Source organism: Lissotriton vulgaris, chromosome 7, assembly GCF_964263255.1.
Source record: "Lissotriton vulgaris chromosome 7, aLisVul1.2, whole genome shotgun sequence".
Taxonomy (NCBI): Eukaryota; Metazoa; Chordata; class Amphibia; order Caudata; family Salamandridae; genus Lissotriton; species Lissotriton vulgaris.
In genome coordinates, this window is record NC_141695.1 from 1,637,390,151 (window position 1) to 1,637,407,012 (window position 16,862).

At 49.5% G+C, this 16,862-nt stretch overlaps 1 protein-coding gene across 6 annotated transcripts in view; it reads left to right on the forward strand.

Annotated features, from left to right (window-relative positions):
- Positions 1 to 16,862, forward strand: part of NCOA3 (nuclear receptor coactivator 3) — a 633,192-nt gene that overhangs the window by 26,598 nt on the left and 589,732 nt on the right. The window contains exon 2 of one of the 6 annotated variants that reach the window (XM_086932606.1): positions 965 to 1,107. The exons of the other annotated variants lie outside the window; for them this stretch is intronic. The gene's annotated coding sequence lies outside the window, so the exon portion shown is untranslated. The remainder of the gene's footprint in view (positions 1 to 964; positions 1,108 to 16,862) is intronic. 6 annotated transcript variants of the gene reach the window in all.

Genomic DNA, 16,862 nt, shown 5'->3' on the forward strand with positions numbered 1-16,862 from the left:
ACAGTGAGCTGATTGACACAGACAGTGGTCTTTAGTCTGTAAGTTCAAACCCCAGCAAGCAGCTGTCAGTCTTCGATCAGCTTGGAAATTAAAAATCATTAACTTGGATAATAGCAAACCCTGGTATTTACAGTGCTGCTGAAGCTCAGCATTAAGCGCTATATCCAGATGAGATTGGTTGCCATTAACACCTTTTATAATAACCCAGAAAAAATGTGTTAGTTATATATTTAGTAGAAGCATCATTGACTTAAATGTTCAATACATGTGTATGTACGTGGGCACTAGATAATCGTTATCTTGTTTCTTTACCTTGAGCATTGTTAGCTGTCTCTCGTTGCTCTACACACGTTTTGTTAACTTTAGTTGTTAATGATTGGCGTTTTCAGACGACTTAAAAATGTCTCGTGCCTTCAAAACTGTCCATACAGTTAGTATTCAGCTGTGAATTGGAGCAGCTTGTAATCTAGGACTGATGACTAAGGATATTAATGGACTGTTATGAGGTCAGCTGCTACAGAGGGGGACCGCTCTGTCTCTTTCCTTCACTGTTAACTCTCTGTGAAATCTAAACACCCTTACATGGAAGATAACGAGAACTTGATACTAATAGGATGAAGTGGAACTACACGCTCCAACCTACTTTGGTGTTTGTTAAAAAAGCAGGACTGGCTGAAGTTGTTTCTTATGCTATGGTGCTAGTTATTATGTAGGTGATTTGAGCCAGGTGCAGGTCGATACTGCCTAGGTTTGCTCTTGCCTTGTAACCAGTCTTAGTAGCTGCCAGGATGAGCAGTGTGATTTGCTTTGAAACCACCACTTGCTTAAGAGGGGTGGTCCAAAGAGTCTGCTTCAGATTGTTGCATTGAAGTTGAGATCTTTATAGCTATCCAGTTAAATGAGCACAATGTCAGCTTGGTAAGGTGTTGGTGTCTTTTTCATTGTTCTCACTCCTTCATTACAGGTATCTTCTTTGTGAGGTTGTGCTGGCAGATCCCTTGGAGCGGAAGAACATCACCCAGGAGCTGGTCCTGTACAACTTGAAAGACGCTTTAATTCGGCTGCATGGAGACTTTGGATGGGCGGCTTGTACCATCTCTCTCTCAGGTACTGAGCCATGCCGTAAGAATAAGTGTTCTGTGGTAGCAAGAGTGGCTGTGATGAACAGTACTTGAGCGTTATTGGGGGAGGTGAAGATTAGGGAAGTGTCAAATGAATTCCCTGTATGCTATCCCGCTATATGTTAGGTAAAATGAAAGTTTAGGCGAATTGCCATTGTTATGTTTTGTTATGTTAATATAACTTAAGAGCACGAATACCCAGAGGTGTCTTGGCGCTAAGTCTTAACGTAAGCCCGGGGATATGAAGGACCTAGTTTTGGAATACTAGGTCAGCCAATGAGGGAAGGCAGCAGCTGACCCAAGTCTCCTGGAACCTCCGAGAGAGAGCTGGCTTCAGGTGTGTGTTTTCTTTTAAATTAATGTTTGGTGCATGCGTGCGTATGTATGAATGTTTGGTAAAGAGTGTCGTGAATGGATGTGTTTGTGTGCGCACAGGTGTGAATTCATGGTTGTGAGTGTTGTGCATGTGTGCCTGTGTCCCGTCCGTCCGCCCCCTCCCCTCCCTCCAAAACTTACTGCCCGCCACTTCCAAGTCCAAAGGTAAGCAGAGACTGGGGCCCAATCCACCTTGTGTATTCAAACTGTGCTCCATGGCGGCGCCCATAACTTTTAACTTTGCCGTGGTTGATGCTTTGATCTTTTGGGCACTATTTTTCACATAGAACTTAAAAAATGCATAACCACGGTTCTACTGATTGGACATATTTCGTTTTGGTGTCCTTTATAACAATTTTCTCTATTTCTAAATTGGTGTGGGATTTTTCTTGTGCTGTATTTCCACTTTATTACTATTCTTGTGCTGCATAAATACTTAACACTGTGCCTCTAAGTTAGGCCGGACTACTTTAGTATCCAAAAACAACAACAACCCCAGTGTCAATTACCCCAGTAGTCTTTCTAATAATCACATCTAACCAGAGCCTTAAGTGTGTAATCCTAAAGCAACACAGTATGGTGCCTGTGGACCCTACATCAATGGATATCAATTAAAAAATATAGGAAGTGCCTCACGTAAGCGACCACCATGAGCCTGATGGCTAATGTTGATCAACTGGCTCACTGCATCATCCCTTGCACTTTCCCATTTAGCAGGAGGTGAAAACACAGTGAGTGTTTCTACCTATGCTGGGTATATGTAAAGACTGATCAATTACTCAAAATTACGTTACACTACTTCATCCTTTTTAATTAATATCCCTTGACTCCATCCATGCTGCTGACGAGCTCAGCTCGTCATGGAGTACAGTGGAACTGCACTCATGACGAGCTGAGCACGTCACGGCCGTCGGAACGTTCGTACGCGGGGCTAATTCCCCATTGTGCTGAACGTTCCAAAAACTGGTGCGGCTCGTCATGGAGTATAGCTCTGCTGAGCTCGTCACCAGCATGGGGGCGCTGCTCGCGGCCCCCCGCATAGGAGGTGAAACCCCCCCCCCCCCCGCAGCGAAGGGGTTAATGTAGGGTCCACTCCACTGGCACCACACCATGGTCTCGCGTCTGGTTTTCTGTCATGGGTCTTGCGGTGAGTGCGGCGGGGTGTGTGGCATTGGGCGCCGAATTGGGGGGGGCAGTGGGGTCATGTCAGGCGCATGTCGTCGCGCTGCTTAGAAGTGTCTGTCGGTGCATTCGCGGGGGGGATGCCATCTCATTGTTGGTGTCTCGCTGTTCCGTTCCGTTCTTGGCACGAGTCCCGTAGGCAGAAGGTCGGCTGTGTGTTGAGATTTCTTAGCCCTGCTTTCCGGTGCCTTCCGCTCTCCCGCTTGCCCGGTTGCGTGTTCCCCTGCCTCCTTCCTGCCGTGTGTGTCCCGCACCCCCCCTCAATTGTCCCGATCTTCTGTACCATGCTCGTGCGCGGAGTCCTGCTCCCCGGGGGGCTCTGCGGCCTTTTGCTCGGCGCCAGGTTGTCATTCTCAGCATCGCGGGTTCGGATCGGAGCTGGTCAGCCTGCTGTTTTCTTCGGCCTGTTCGGGCCGGCATGGGGGGAGCTGGCAGTTCCTTTGGCCGCGTGGACTGACCCTCTTCCCCCCTGGACCAGACGTGCAATGCTGCCCGGTGTGAGTGGTTTTTGCTTCAAGCCCCCCCGGCCCCCGCCTCTTTTCCCTGTAACTCATTCCTACCCTGGGTCCTCGTATTCGGGTACTGTCTGCGTGGTTGTGGGATTGATTGAGGGTGCAGGGCCCTGGGCATGCTCGGGGGTATATGGTGGGCCTGGGCTTGCGGGCGGTAGAGGGCGGTGGGGTCTGTTAATCTGGCCGTGCGGGTGCGAGGAGCCTCCGGCTTCTGCCTTCGGTTCGTCCGCTTGGCGGGCTATCGCGTGGGAGAAGCCGGGGTTTGCGGGGCAGGGTGTCCGCTCAGACCCTCTGGCTATGGTGTTCGGGGTTCCGTTGGATAGGGGGCTGTGCCCCGCATGCCAATGTCGCGCAATCTGGGTGCGCCCGGTTCGCTTTGTGAGTCCTGGTCACGGTGCGGCCGATCCTCATTTGCGGGGCCTGTCCTTGGCTCTGGGGGGGTGTGTGTGTGTGTGTGTGTGTGTGGCTCTGGGTGTGTGTGTGTGTGTGTGTGGCTCTGTGTGTGTGTGTGTGGCGCTCGGTGTGTGTGTGTCGCTCTGGGTGTGTGTGTGTGTGTGTGTGTGTGTGGCTCTGGGTGTGTGTGTGTCGCTCTGGGTGTGTGTGTGTGTGTGTGGCTCTGGGTGTGTGTGTGTGTGTGTGTGGCTCTGGGTGTATGTGGCTCTGGGTGGGTGTGGGTGTATGTGGCTCTGGGTGGGTGTGTGTGTGTGTGGCTCTGGGTGTGTGTGTGTGGCTCTGGGTGTGTGTGTGTGGCTCTGGGTAGGTGTGTGTGTGGCTCTGGGTATGTGTGTGTGTGTTTGGCTCTGGGTAGGTGTGTGTGTGTGTGTGTTTGGCTCTGGGTGTGTGTGTGTGTGGCTCTGGGTGTGGCTGTGTGTGTGTGTGGCTCTGGGTGTGTGTGTGTGTGGCTCTGGGTACGTGTGTGTGTGGCTCTGGGTACGTGTGTGTGTGGCTCTGGGTAGGTGTGTGTGTGTGTGTTTGGCTCTGGGTGTGTGTGTGTGTGTGGCGCTCTGGGTGTGTGTGGCTGGCTGTGTGTGTGTGTGGCTCTGGGTGTGTGTGTGTGTGTGTGGTAGTAATTGCTGTCTGCTGAGCTCGTCCAGTAGGGTACAATAGGTCTCACATTTGCGAGAGATTAAGCTATTGGCAATGGAAATGACAATTCCATTTATTTATCTGTTTTCAAAACCAACACATAAATAAAAATGTTGTCATTTACAATGCCAATAGCTCTAACTTTTGCAAAGGCGAAACCGTTGCATTGTAAATACTTGTTTTTATAGCTTTTAATACCATTTACTAAGCACTACCAGTGACTAGAACTAAGACTCGCACCGCAGCCCTACCAGCGCATGCCACTCCTGTCCCTAAGTATACAGCCCCGTACAGCAACGTGTGCCGTGGGCTAACACTTCCAGAGCGGCTGCAGGGATTACACTTGGTATGTATCCGCTGGGTAGATAAGCAGCTTAAGTATTTCCATCACAAGTTAACAAACGTGCCACGTGCCAAAAATTATCACTAATGGGCACACTGCCGCATTGGTATTATTGATGATGACTCAGTGGAGCTATAACTCTTCAAAGGGAGAAACTATTACATTGAAGTGTTGACACAGTGGCACTATAGCTCTTCAAGGGAGACACTTACTTTGGTGCTATATTGTTGACACAGTGGCGCTATAGCTTTTTAAGGGGGTAAATGTTACATCAGTATTGTAAGTGATGACAAAGTGGCACTTCAAGGGAGAAACTCTTACATTGGTGTCATAAGTGTTGACATAGTGGCAGTAGAGCACTTAAAGGGATGAATTAGTTTACTGCTGCTATTAGTTTTGTCACAGTTGCACAATTGCACTTTGAGGGAGGAACTATTCCTTGGTGTTATGAGAATCGTCACAGTGGCAGTAAAGCGCTTTGATATAGGGACTATTACAGTGGTGATATTTGTGTTGACAGTGTTTCCAGAGCAGGTTAAGGGCATAACGTCAGGTTCAGGTATGTTTAAGTTATATGTGTTGATCTAATGGCATGAAAGTACTGAGAAATGTGGAGAAGTGTGGCTCAATGATTAGAGCGGCAGACCCTGATGCAGAGGTCTAGCCCGGAACCAGGGTTCAATTCCCTGCCTCGGCGGGTCTTGGGCTCAAACTTCCACGGACCTGATAATTCTCACCTCGGTGCCTATTCCAATCATGGAGTCCCACTCTGCAACTCTGGGCAATAGCTTGCATAATCTCCACAACGCCCCCCACAACGCTAAGGGTGCCTGGCCTCCACCTTGGGGATGCCTAGGAGTGGACGTCTCACAGGAAAAGTCAGGATGGGTTCTACAGCGGTATTCGTACAAGCACTTTGAGACCCTTGCGGGTGAGTAGTGCGCTATACAAGTATCAATTTACAATTTACAGAAATTACTGCATTATAATTATGTAGCTGTCTTGTATTGTAGTTGCACTTATATAGCACTTCATCCCACTGACCAGGTGCCAAAGTGCATACTATAGTAAACTCAAGGCGTTCAGGTATCACATGCCAGTTTACCACCTGCGCTTCTGACTTTGAGGCTTTAGTGTTTCATAAAAAATAAAAGACCTCCGAGACACCACAGTTTCTTTTTATATTGCATGTGGGAACACAGCAGTGCCTAATAGTTAGAACGACAACACACTACCCTTGGAGTAAGTGTGACGACAGGGACACATGTTCCCCGTGCTTTCCTAAGATACAGCACCCTGAGACAAGCATTACAAATGCAGTAGGTCTTGCCTTTTATTAAGTTAAAGCCATTTGCTTTGCTATACAATACCATTAGCAAAGCAAATGGCTTTAACTTCAAGGCGAAACCTATTGCTTTTTCAATGCTTGTTTGTTTAAGTTTGAAGCTTTGGGGAAAAAATCCTTATCTTTTTCTGCTGAAAATCTAAACAACTTGCGCATTCCTCTTTGTGATTTTCCCCTTTAGAGATCTTTTGTGTAAATATGAATTGAACGCAATCGAATTGTATGCAAGTTGTAACAAAGGGTAATAAGTGCTGGCTCTTAATTTATCTTAATTGCCCCACACAGTCATTGAACCTGTCACACGAGTAAATTTGAAAGAGGGTGCTCAAGTGCGCTACTAATAATCTCGACGATTTTGAATCTGTAAGAATGTCTAGCAAACAAAATGCTGGAAAAAACCTTCAGAAAGATAATTATTGCCTAGGAAAGTTTGTGTTAAGGTGTAAATTTTGTGGGTAGAATAGCCCCCCTTTTACATGCATCAAACGTGTTTGTCAAAAGAAGCAGTTACAAAAATAGTTGTAGTTAATATGCTGTAGCCTCGGCGTTTTCTTTTCCACGGTAACCTAAAAGTATATCTGTTCTGATTGAAAATAGCTAACCTGTTTTCCGTTCTAGATATGTTTTGTTATGATCCTGTTCAAAACAATTTCTGACTGTTAGTTGAACAGATGAGTAATCTTTAACGTGTAACTCGTTGTACCACCCACTCAGTAAAGTTGACTAACTCACTTTCCGTCAACTTTTTTGCTTGCTTGTTCATTGAAGTCTGAGACAGTTTATTTGCACTAATACTTTACTTGTATTTCAGTATACCCTGCGATGCTATTTGTAGTGGGGTATTTCAATACTTTGTTTTGGTTAGCTTACAGAAAACAGTTGCAATCACTTCCCGTTTATGCCGTTACCATTATTAAAGTATTAAATCACAACATGAATTATCAAGTTACACTTTACAATCTTTACATGTCTGTCTCTGCAGGTTTGTAATATTGTGACCACTGCCCATCACTCTTTGCCCATATGAGCCTGCCTCCAATCCTAGTTACAAGATAGTTTGGTATAAGCGCTTACCCAGTAGGATGTTCTAGCCTTGCATCAAATAGTTACAATTAATATGTGTAAATTAATTTGGCTATGACTGGGAGGTCTCAGGGTTATGGAGGAGTGGACTGTCCAGGCTTGTGGTGCTCTGTTATTGACTAGGAAAATGGTCATCACTTTTAACCCCTTCGACACTGATGACGAGCTGGGCTCGTCATGGTGTAGCCCGCTCGCACACTGATGACGAGCCCAGCTCGTCACGCAAAGTGCGATTTTGAAAAACCCAGCGCGCTAGCGGAATTCCGCTAGCGCGCATGCGGTTAATATGGTGGCATGATGCGGGAAGGCATGAAAGGACTCGGCCAGGATGAACTCTACAAAGTGTATTTTTGTATTACTCTTGCACAGGCAACAAGATTTCCACCATGTTTCCAATGGGCCACTTGTCTGGTTGGTGTAGAAGGTGGATCCAAGGAAAAGTGTGTCAGTGTTATTGGAGTGCAAAGATTTCACTCCCTTCCATTGGTCATGGCCCTTTTTACGTGGGAGCCTTTATTTGGGCGTAGGGTTTCTCAGGAGTTTCTCCTGAAATTGCTTCCCTAACTTGGCAGTCTCTCTTTTCGGGTTTCATATGGAGTTCTCTAATTTATTGTCTGCCCAATAATCTGCCAAATACAGCCTCCTCTGCTCGTACTGTACCATCCTGTCCGGGTTGTTTTACTTCTTCTATTGTCAGACAAGGTGTATGTGGATCCACACTTTTTAGGTCTCGGACTAGGCAGTGCATGCGCTGTCTCGTCAGAGGCTGTATACAGTATAGTGGGGGAAGCTCCGCTCAATTTCCAGCCTTATTTTGTATTGGCTTGAATCAAAATTCCTGCATTCTCATTGGTGCTTGTTAATACCTTTTCTTCATATCCGGTTCTGAGCTGCCTTGACTGATCTCAATCGTTTTTTTTTTTTAAAAACTTTATTGACAAGAAGGAATACTGTTCACATATCAATATACATTCAAACTGTCATGGTTACATTTCGTATATTTAACTCCTCATGGGTGGCAGTATTCATGTTCGAGGCTTAGATGGTGATGCATTGTCCCTTTGAAGACTCTTAATTACATTTTCGCATGTTCTAGTCATACGTTGTACATTGACTTATTGTTTCCCTCTTTAAGTTTTATCAACAGTAACATTGCTTTTATATTACATAGTAAACAAACAGTCCCCTCCCCCCCAACCGGTGTCATCATTGCCGATAAAGTTCCAATCATCTCTGTTAGCCGCCATTCCCCTAGTGATTGCATCGTTACATAGTCAGGTCAGTAAAATACCTTTTGTGCGTTCATTCTGTTAAGGGTAAACCCTCCATTCCACTCTTTCACTCCTCCTCCCCTTCCGAGTCCAGGTCGTCCCCTTCTGGCAGCGGGTCACAGATCTCTCCCCTATACACATTCCATGCTAGCCATACCTTGTTCCACTTGCGTGGCGCCGCGCGTAGGGTGTAAACTGCCCTCTCTGTGATCATCAGGATGTCCATGTTTTTAGCCCATCTATTCGCGGTGGGTAGTTCTGGTGCGCCCCATTTTTGCGCTATATCTCGCTTGGCCACTGTCATGGCCAGTGTTGCCCAAATCAGTTCATATCTGCCCAAGTCATTGGGGTCCCAGATGTTTAAAAGGCACTTGCGCGGTTCCGGCAACACAGAAATTTTAAGTGCTTGGGAAATCGTGCGCATTATCTGCGTCCAGAATTCTCGTATTTGTGTGCATTCCCATAGGGTGTGAAACAATGTCCCCTCCTCCCCGCAGCCTCTCAAGCAAAAGGGATGCGGCGCTCTCTGTATTCTGTGAAGTAGTGTCCTGGTGTAGTAGATGCGGTGTAAAATTTTAAGTTGCACCAGTCTGAATTTGCTCGAGATTCCAACCTCTCTTGGGGAGGCCAGCGCCTCATTCCACTCAGATTCATCCGCCTCGCCTATTTCTTCCTCCCACCTTTCTTTGAGTTTCAGTGTGGGGTCCTTCAAATTATTGATCAGTTTTTTATATGTGAGTGAGGTCGCGCTTTGGATCATGAAGTCTGTTAGTAGCCTATCTTCTAACGGGGAGGAGTCCGGCAGAGTAGTATCTGCGGGAATCGCCCGAAGTAGCGCGTGTCTAATTTGGACTTAACGGAATGTTTCTGTGGGTCCGAGGTTATATTGCTGCCGTAGGTGTGGAAATGGTACTACCGTGTCCTTGTCCCAAAGGTCCCCCACCGTAGAGATGCCTGTGGAGTCCCATCGTTCAAAACCTTAACAGCCCCTGAGATTTCCTAATGATTTTGTGTCCCATAATGGTGTCATTCTAGTGATCTTTCCTGCCCATCCCAGGCGAGCCTGCGCCATGTGCCATAGGGTCGCCGTGTGTCTGGTCGGACCGATTAGACTTTTAAGTTGCGGTTTGTTGTATAGTACTGAGAGCATGCAGTCCGTCCCAAGCTGCGACCAATCCGCCCGATAGGCCGGGTCCTCTCTCGGGGTGTGGATCCAGTAATTTATTACCTTAAGCTGGGCCGCCCAGTAATACAGCTGAATGTTGGGGAGTGCTATTCCCCCCTCGTACCAGCTTTTAACCAGTTTGTCGTACGCTATACGTGGTGGGCCCGTACCCCAGAGCAATGTAGTGACTAGTGCCACGATCTGCTTGAAATATCGTGGTGGTACCAGATGTGGCGTGTTTTCCAAGACATAGAGGAGCCTCGGGAGTGTCATCATTTTGTATAGTGCCGCCCTTCCCAAGAGAGTCAGTGGCAGGGCTGCCCAATGCTTAACGTCCGCCCGTAGGCGATCTATAGGTGGCTTTAAGTTACTGGCAAAGAAGTCCGTTTCTTCCCTCGTGATGATAATACCCAGGTATTTAAAGGAGGTTGTAGACGTGGATAGGGGACAGTCATCCCGCAACCTCGGCGCCGGGCCTTTCAGTGTGTACACGACTGATTTAGACCAATTCAGGGTGTAGCCCGACGAGTGTCCGTGTGTGTTACAGAGTTCTAGCAGGGCTGGGATGCCGTCGTCAGGTGCCGTCATGTAGACGAGCATGTCGTCGGTGTATAGCGAGACTTTGTCCTCCCATCCTCCTTCCCATTTAATGCCTGTAAATAGGGGTGTAGCCCTGATTTGAACCGCCAGTGGTTCCAGCACCAACGCAAAGAGCAAGGGCGACAAGGGGCAACTCTGCCTAGTTCCCCTGCCTAAGTGGAACCTCGGTGATATGTGGCCATTAGCTACTACTTGTGCGACTGGCTTCGTATAGAGCAGTCGTATCCATGCTATATACTTCGGCCCAAATCCCATACGTTCCAACACCATGAAGAGATACTCCCATTCCACGAGGTCGAACGCCATTTTAGCGTCGAGGGAGAGAATCACGGCCCTTTCCGAGAGGAGGTGTGCACGGGCCATCACTCCATGTACTCTCCGGAGATTCAGCGCCGTGCTTCGGTGAGGCATAAAGCCTGACTGGTCAGGGTGGATCAGAGTACTTAGGTGCGGCTGCAAACGGGTGGCCAGAAGCTTAGCCAATATCTTGGCCTCGATATTAAGTAAGGATATCGGGCGATATGAGGCACATTCAGTCGGGGGTTTCCCCGGCTTGGGTATTGCCACAATCGTGGCCGTGCGTTGGTCTAATGGCAGTTCCGCTTTTTCCCTGCTTTCTAGATACATGGCCAACAGTGGGGCACTGAGTTCCGGTGCCATGGACTTGTACCATTCCACGGGTATCCCATTCGGACCCAGGGCCTTACCAGACTGTAATGCCTGGATTGCCAGCTGAATTTCCTCCTCCGTCGGGTCTACCTCCAGGGCTAGCATGTCTTCCTGCGTAATGCTGGGGATTTCAATATTCGTCAGTGTTGCCGCTGCCATTTGCTTTGTGATTATATGGTCTGGGGTATATATGTTTCGATAATGCTGAGCCAAGGCGCAAACTATTCCCTCTGGGTGTGTTAGTGTCCGCCCTTCTTCCGTGTGTAGTCTTTGAATGCCTTTCGTTCCATTCTCCCTCTTATCTAACCATGCCAGCATTTTACCTGCTTTGTCGCCTACGTCATATATTCTATGTTTAGTGTTTGCGATGTAACCCTTCTCTGTCGTCTTAAGGTGGGCCTGGTATTGCTGTTGTCGTATCATGAGTGTGTGCGTCGTGGCCGGGGAGGGGTCTGCCATGTGAGCAGTGTTGGCTGTGTGGAGTGCTAGTTCCAGTTCCGTGAGTTCCTTTCGGGAGTCTCGTTTGTGCCCCGTTATTGCTGATATGGCCGCCCCCCGGAGGACTGTTTTATACGCTTCCCATAGTACTGACGGTGACGTCACCGTTGCCGTATTTTCAGCAAAATATTGCGTTGTCGCTAGTTTAAGTTTTTTCCGAATCTTCGGGACTTTTAAGAAATTCGGGTAAATTGGGTAGAGCCTAGCACATTTTCTTTCTCTGGTGGTAAGTGATAGAGCAATTGGGGAATGATCAGAAATGCCCCTGGGTAGAATGTCCACTTTGTCCACCATTCCCAGTCCTAACCCCAGGGCTAGAAAGTAATCTATACGTGATAGGCTGTTATGTACGGCAGAGTAGTAGGTGTACTGAGTGTCCTCGGTATGTAGATGCCGCCAGACGTCTATGATGCCCAGGGCCTCCACAAAGTCCGAGAGTGAAGCCGTGCTACGTGAGCGGGCCCTAGCGGGAAGGGTGTCTATCAGTGGATCCATGATTGCATTAAAGTCTCCCCCAATAATCGTATCCCCTTCAGGAAGGTTAAGAAGGAGATTGCCTAGTGCAGGTAGGGCCACGGAGGTGAGTGCCGGGGGTATATATACCGATACTATATTAAGGGATCTGCCTTCCCACTGGCCATGTATTGCAGCGAAGCGACCCTGATCATCCGCCACGCGATGTGTTATGATAAAGGGAGATGATTTCTTTACCAGTATGCCCGTCCCCCTGGAGCCAGTAGTGAACTCAGCATGTATCGCCATGGAGTAGCCGCGTCTATTAAGTGCTTTGCAAGTGGATCCTGCAAGGTGGGTTTCCTGTAAAAGGACCAAGTCCGGGCTTTGTCTCTTGATGGCCTGTAGTACCAAGCCTCTTTTTATTTTGTCCCCTAAGCCTCTGACATTCCAGGATAGCATGCGCAATGGGGGGACCCCCATGTCTACAGGGGAGCCCTCAGCAGGTGTGTTGTGTAGCGGCCTGGCCATGGAGTCGGTGCGGGAGCTTCGCACTAAGTGCGTCTCTAGGATAAACACATGTATTGCCTCGTGCTAACCAGTGGAGGAGAATGGCGACATTCGAGGTGATGGTAAAGTGTGAGTGCTGCATGATGACTATGAACAAAAACATAACTTCTAACAAGAAAACTTCATTCCCGTCCCCCCTCCCTGCTACCCTGCTCCTCGGACAAACCCCCGCCCGATTCCCCAACTTTGCAGAGTGCTTTAGTCCTTCCCCAGGTATCTTACTTGCTCGTGGGGTTGGTGAGTCCCTTACAGGCACTGACTGTGCCCACCTTACTCAGCTGCGCCAGGTCCAAGGCCCCTCGTGCCTCTCAGTCCTGTAAATTGCATTCCAATGTCAGATCGGAGCCAGTTGTCCAGAGTCAAGCGGGTCCCTTTCAAGATCCGATTCCGTTTCTTCAGTGCCTTCTTGACGGGGCGAGTGGGAGGTCTGACTGGTCATTGTTCTATCTTTGCGCTGCGTCGGGCGGTCCCGATGTGGCCGATGTCGCTGTCCCGCTGGTCTCCAGCCCTCTAGCCATTCTTGTGCCACTTCCGGTGTATCGAAAAACCACGTCTTCCCCTCGGCTACAATACGTAATTTAGCAGGAAATAACATGGAGTATGGCAATTCTCTTTCTCTCAGTGCCTTTTTTACCTCCGTGAACGATTTGCGACGCCTGGCCACCTCTGCCGTGTAGTCTGGGAAGAAAGCCAAGGTTGCATTTTGGATCTTAACAGGTGGTGAGTTTCTTGCCGCTTGCAGAATCGCATCCCTGTCCCTAAAATTGAAAAGCCTGGCCAGCACAGGTCTCGGCGCCGCTCCTGTCTTGGGTGGACCCCCTGGGACTCTGTGTGCCCTTTCCACCGAAAAGAAGTGGGACAGGCCTTTAGGTTGCAGTTTGTCCTTTGAGATCTTCGACGTAGAGGCCCATGGCCCCCTTCCCTTCCGTCTCCGGAATTCCAAGGATACGCACGTTGTTTCGTCGCGAACGTCCTTCCTGGTCGTCCAGCTTGTCGTGCAGGAGCTTGGTGACTTTCTGCATGCGTTCCATGGCCACCTGCAGGTCCGATGTGTCCTCCACAAGAGATTTCGTGACCACCTCCACCTGGGACACCCTTTCCGCCATTTTGTGAAAGTCCGCTCGCAGCAGCGTGATTTCAGATGAGATGGCGCCCACTGTCGTCTTAACCTCTGAGAGGGTTTTCATAATGTCTTCCAGCGTTATTTTTTTGGCGCCCTCGGGGTCCTGGGTATTGCCCGTGGAGTTGCGCCCTGCAGTGCTCGACTGACCTTGCTGGCTGTATGCAAATTTTTCCAACTTGCCTTGTGTGGAGCCACTCCTGAGGCCTTTGTTCGCCATGGTTCTGGGGCTCGTGGTAGTCGGGTCCTACCCCTGTCGGGTCGTGATTCCGCCTTGTTCCGTGGTGCACAACAGTGAAATAGGGGGGGGAGTGGTACAAGTTCAGCGGAGTAACGTCTTCCTCCGTCTGTAGAGGCTACACTGCCCGATTTAGTGGTGCAGGATGTTACCGTCGGACACTTCTTGTGCTGCGATTTATCTCGCTGCAGGCCTCGCCTCGTGGTTTGCGTTCGCCCCGTCCAGTAGGTCTCCCCCGAACAGGGACGGTCTCTGCAGCCTTCTATTGGGGTCCCCTGGATAGGGCCACCCCAGTCGCAGTCCCCAAATGGCGGAGGGTCCGTTTCAGGCCGGCTCTTCCCACCTATAGGTCAGGCAGGCCGTAGGCTTTCCCGCTTGGTGCACAGGACCTGTGTCCCCTCCGTGTCAGGGTTGTTGAGACCTCCGGGCAGCCTATGAAGCTCGGGTCCTCTCAGTAGGTCCCTGCGTGGTTCCTCTATGTATCTTCGTCCCCCGGGGGTACGTATGTTGCAGCCTCCGATCAGTGCTTGTTTTTGCGCCCCCTCCGTTCTCCGGGCAAGCGTAGGCGAGGGGATAGCCGCCGCTTTACTCGGGCAGTCCACTAGGTCCCCGGGGGGGGTGGGGGGTACCGCCGCCGCGTGGTGCACCCCTGGTCGCGGCGGCCCTCACCCTTGTTTGCCCACCACACCCGTCCCGTGTAGGCAGTATGCCGATGCCTGTGTGCGCTCTGCAGTGCGGTACCTCTGTATGGAGTCCCAGGTGGTGAGAGGGCTCAGTCGGGCGGATGCCGGGATGCGTCTGCTCGGTTAGGCCGGCTTGGTCTCACTTCCGCCGGGACCCACGCTTCACGGGAGGCCGGTGCTGTCGTCTCGCCGGTAGGCCCAGATATGGTCGCGAAGAATCAGACAGGCTCCGGTCTTCGGATTCAGTCGAAATTTGGACCGGTGACACCGCTTCGTGCCCGGACCCGATCGCCGCCGCTTCAGGTGTGCAAGGTAGCGGATTTGTGTGTCGGATTTAGAATAAGGCCACAGTGCCCTCAGGAGCTCTCACGCTATGCTGCCGCCATGTTCGGCCGCTAGCCACGCCCCGATCTCAATCGTTTTTTCCCCCTCTGGCTACATGCCGAACTTTGTTGCTACTTTACATTGTTTAGTTGCTTTATTTTGTTTTCTTGCTCACCTGCTGATGTGCCATTTGTTTTCCTTGATTTTTCTCTTTCAATTTGTTGCTTTGTAATACTGTATGTATTTTCACAGGCTGTTTTTTTTTAAGAGAGACCACTGCCGCAAAACTTGCTGTTCTCCTGATTGCTGTAGTAGGAAACTACGGATCAGTAAAAGTTGGGCATCCTTGGTCCCATTTTTAACTATCATTTTAATCCACAATCCGTATTCTCCTGTCAAGAAATTATTTATAATTTATTTGTTTTATACAGCTGTTAAGGGTTGTAGCTTGGCCTCCTAGATAGTTTCCCTATGGAGGTGGGGAGGGGTGTGGTGTAACCCTCGGTGAATCCACCTACTCCCCTTCTGTGCCTCCAATTAATTGCAGCGTATTTTGGGCGTCGAGTCAATATTAAGTTTAAGTTTAAAATATTTGTTAAGCGCAACGTACACCTGAGCGGTTTCTTGGCGCTGAAGTAGCAGGCAGCCAACTGGGCAAGAGCAGTAGCTAAGGCGTCGACTGGAAGGCAAGCAGGGCTTACGATAGAAAGGCCTGAGAGAATAAAAAGGTCTTCAGAGCTTTGCGGAAACTAGAATACTGGGTAAGGGACCTAAGATGAAAAGGGAGAGAATTCCAAAACAAGGGGGCAAGAGTGGAAAATTTCGAGCCACCCTGTTTTTTTTTCCGGTAGCGAGGGACTGATAAAAGAAGATGTGCCGAGGAGCGGAGGTCTCTGCCAGGGGCATAGGCCTTGATGGCAGAGGATATAAAGAGGGGGGCCAGGCCCGTCCTGGCCTGAAACGCCATGCAGCCTAATTTGAACAGGGCGCGTTCCCGCACAGGGAGCCAGTGGAGGGTTTTCAAGATGGGGGAGGTATGATGGAATTTGGGAAGACCGAAGGCAAGGCGAGCAGCCTGGTTCTGCACTAGTTGCAGTTTACGCAGGCTGTACTGAGGGATGCCATTGAACAAGATGTTCCCGTAGTCCAGGCGAGACAGGACCAGTGCGGACATGATTAGTTTAAGTGCAGAGAAAGAAAAAAAACGTGAAATAGAGCGGATAGTGCGGAGAGTGAGAAAGCAAGAAGAAACCACCGAACCAATCTGGGAGTGCATAGTGAGTTTATCATTCAGCTTGATGCCAAGGGTCTTAACAGAGGGAACAGGGGTAGGAGGAGAACCAAAGGAGGGGGGCCAGAAGAGAGAATTCCAGGGACTGGAGCAACCACCCGTCACCACAAGTTCCGTTTTATCGGGATTGAGTTTAAGGTGGTTGAAATTCATCCAGTCCCTGATGAAAGATAGAATAGATTGGAAATTAGAGATAGAGTCAGAGGTAGAAGACAGATTGAAGATGAGCTGGAGGTCATCGGCATAATTATATACCGTGACCTCCAGCTGCTGTAAGGCAAAGATAAGAGGGGCGATGTAGAGATTAAATAGTAAAGGAGAGAGAGAAGAGCCCTGAGGAACACCGCACTGGACCTGGCAGGGGGTAGCAGAAAACTCCCCAAGGTGAACCGCCTGGGTCCGGTCCCTCAAAAAGGATGAGAGCCAGATGAGGGCTGAGCCTCCTATGCCCGCCGCCTTGACACGGGAAAGCAAGATGGAGTGATCCACCGTGTCAAAAGCGGCGGACAAGTCAAGGAGGACCAGCGCCTGAGATCTGCCCATATCCAAGCCCTCTCTGAGGGTGTCTGATACTGACACCACCACTGACTCTGTCGAGTGCTTGGGCCGAAACCCAGCCTGGCACGGAGCCAGTCTCCCATTCTCCTCGGCAAAGGAGCTGAGCGCAGATGTAACATGTCGCTCAAGCACCTTCGCCAGAAACGGGAGAAGGGAGATGGGGCGATAGTTGGCCATCACAGAAGGGTCAGCTCCTGGCTTTTTCAAAATAGGGACGATGGAAGCGGCTTTTAGCGATGGAGTGACAACCCCTCGAGCCAATGAGTCCTTAAGAAAACCCAGAGGAGGCATAGGGCAGACAGTATAAATCTGCCGTAAGATGTGTGCCGGGCATATATCAGCAGGGGAACCGGATTTAATTTTAGGGAGAAGGGA